Here is a 3,146-nt window from a genome sequence, read left to right on the forward strand (position 1 = left end):
GAGTACAACAATGAACCTGGTTGAGCAGATGGCCTTCCTGGATCCTAGCTTGTAAGCTGTGGGGTAAATGCCTAAGAATGGAAGTGCTAGGTTATAAAGTAGGTCTATGTTTAGTCTTTTGAGGAACCTCTGTACAGCTTTCAAGAGTAGTCGAACAAGTTTACACTCCCAACTATATAGCGGGTACCTTTTCACCCACATCTGCACCAGTGTCTGTCATTGTCTGAATTCTTGATAATACCCATTCTAACTGGGGTGAGGTGGAATCTCAGTGCCAAATGGTTCCATTGTAAGTTCTGCCAACAGGCTACCTACAGCAGGACTGAAAGACCTGAGAAGGAAGATGGGAGTTGCTCCTGTACTCCTTCCTGTTTTCTCTCCATGGGCTTCCTGTCTATTTCCTTATTTCCTATTTCCTATTCTGGTGAGCATAAGCCCCCACAACACCTTCCACTAGCAGAGGTCTGTTCCTTCCCCTGAACGCTGCTAAACTTCGCATCCAGTTGGCAATTTCCTCAACACTCACGGAAGCAACTACTTCAGGGACCTCAGACAGGAGCACAAATTGGGCAGCCGTGTGCCTCAGAGGTTCCGTGAGCCATCTTCAAATATTCCCATTTTAGTGTGTGTTCTAGCCTGTTCTCTTTGGCCCCTGAACCCTACTGCTCCTACCTCTGTGATACCTTAATGTGATCTTGCTCTACTTTGGGTTACTTAGTCAGAAACTTTATACTTAATGGCCCTTCATATTAAATGTTTTCTGCTCACATAATTGATTTATCATAGGCCCTAAGTGGATAAAAGATTTAAATCCCCTAACACGAAGGTCTTATCTTCATTCCTGAAGCACATTTGCATGCATTATCACAAACACCCTCAGAATGACGCCATGAGAAATTCAACAGATCGCTTCCCATTTTGTAGATATGAAAAATAAAACCTTACAGAGCTGTTAAAGGATATGCTGTTCTCAAGGTAACAAGGGGATGAGGCTGAACCAAAGTCAAAGTATTTCTAGGACATCTGTTTAGATATTCTTGTTCCAAAAGTTATTGGCTGCTATTTGTTTGTTCTTTTGATTGTTATTTGAACTCAGTGTCTTGCATTCTCACTCAGTTTTTTCATTCATGACTAGCACTCTACCATTTATGCCACACCTTCAGGCTAGCACTCTGCTTGCTAATTAGAGAGAGTCTTGCAGACTTTTCTTCCTGGGTTGGCTTTGAATCCAAATTAGATACATACATACATACATACATACATACATACATACATACATACATACTTACATATATACAAACATACATGCATACACACACATATCATGGAATACTACTACTGAGACATAAAGAAAAATCAAATTACATCACTTACAGGAAAATGGATGGATATGTAGATCATCACGTTGAGTGAAATAAGCCAAACTCAAAAAGCCAAATATTGTATATTTTTGTTCATTTGTCGAGTATAAACCTAAAAGGATTAAGAGGCTGAGGATGATAGCAGTGGTAATGGTACATGAATATAAAAGGGGTCTGTCAAGAAGGAGGAAAGAAAGAGGGGAAAGGATGGGATGCTGAGAGGAAGAGGATTGAAGGACAATATATATACATCTATATAACATTATATATATTTAAATAACTATTGGCATAATTATGCTGTATCCACATGAATACAGCAGAATGAAACATCACAAGTGCTGCTTAAGAATGTGGGAAAGGGATAAATTTGTGCAAAATGTACCAAAATATCAAAATGAAATCCCCTCGCATGATAGATGTTAACTCAAAAATAAAAAGAGAACAACAGAAAAACAAAATGTATTGGCCATTATAGTGTTGTACAGTAACAACTTGAAATAGATGTGTTGTTAACTTTTCATTGATTTGTTTTAGCAGAACACTGAAGCAGATCAGAATCTTTCTGTTCTTTGGAGATGATTTTCCGTCAAGCAATACTCATTGTAAACTTGTGATAAATTGCAAATGTGTGACATGTAGGTAAAGAATACAGGCCTTATTTAACTCAGTTACGTGACAGCTGGATTTGGATCCCACCAATCTGGGATAGAGGCTGATCTCACAAGTCATCAGATACGTGAACTTGTAAAGGATACTTTGGTTCTGAACCTAGACCTTCCCATATGTAAAATCACTGATGTCTTATTGGACTTTTCTGGAGATTAAAGTTTCAATACAATTCCTGGAACAGAAACTGTCTCAAAGCTGGGCGCCAGTGGCTCACACCTATAATCCTAGCTATTCAGGAGGCTGAAGATCTGAGGATCGAGGTTCAAAGCCAGCCTGGGCAGGAAAGACCGTGAGACTCCTATCTCCAATAAACCACTAGAAAACCAGAAGTGGCGCTGTGGCTCAAGTGGTAGAGTGCTCACCTTGAGCTGAAGAGCTGAGGGACAGTGCCCAGGCCCAGAGTTCAAGCCCCATGACCGACAAAAAAAAAAAAAAAAGAAACTGTCTCAAATAAAACTCATATATGGGGACGCCCAGGGACAGGAATGGAGGCTGATGACTGGCGTGTCCGGAAACCTGTTGAAACTGAGTGAGAGGTGATCAGCCATCGTGGTAGGGCCCTAGCCAGCACTTGGGCCAGTGGTGCAATGGATAACACATCTGACTACGGATCAGAAGATTCTAGGTTCAACTCCTGGCTGGCTCGGGCTGGTGCAAACCCTTTTTTCTTCTCTCAATTTTTATGTTTCATGGTTGTTTTGTGTTTTTTTTAATTTGTCTTCACCACCCTCTCCACTCCCACAGAGCACCGAGTCCACCCTGATTTAAGAACCACAGATGGCAAAAGACTGGGTGTTGGGTCGCAGGCCTGTTCGTCCTTGCGGGGGGGGGGGAGGCTTGGGGGCCCTCACAGCCCTCAGAACCCACTACCCTGGCTTCCAAAACTTAAACCTATCCCCTTCCCACCCCACCCCCTAAAGCATGAGTGAGCTTTGCACTTAAGACCCTCAAGCCCTGCCCCTCTCCTCTCACCAATTCCAAGACCTGAGAAAGCAAAACCAAATAAATAATTTTTTTAAGTCTTCTAAGGCCGGGGGGAGAGGGGGGACATTGTCCAAGGAGAAATATATCCTTTTTAAATTTTTTTTAAAAAACTCATATATCATAGGATACAGC

The 3,146-nt window shown here is 41.7% G+C and overlaps 1 non-coding gene across 1 annotated transcript; it reads left to right on the forward strand.

Moving 5' to 3' along the window:
• The first annotated feature begins 2,603 nt into the window (after window positions 1-2,603).
• Trnar-acg lies at window positions 2,604-2,676 on the forward strand. The gene has a single exon. It is a non-coding gene; the product is annotated as a tRNA-Arg (tRNA).
• The last annotated feature ends 470 nt before the right edge of the window (window positions 2,677-3,146 follow it).

The sequence above is a fragment of the Dipodomys ordii genome, unplaced genomic scaffold, assembly GCF_000151885.1.
Source record: "Dipodomys ordii isolate 6190 unplaced genomic scaffold, Dord_2.0 Scaffold82, whole genome shotgun sequence".
NCBI lineage: Eukaryota > Metazoa > Chordata > Mammalia > Rodentia > Heteromyidae > Dipodomys > Dipodomys ordii.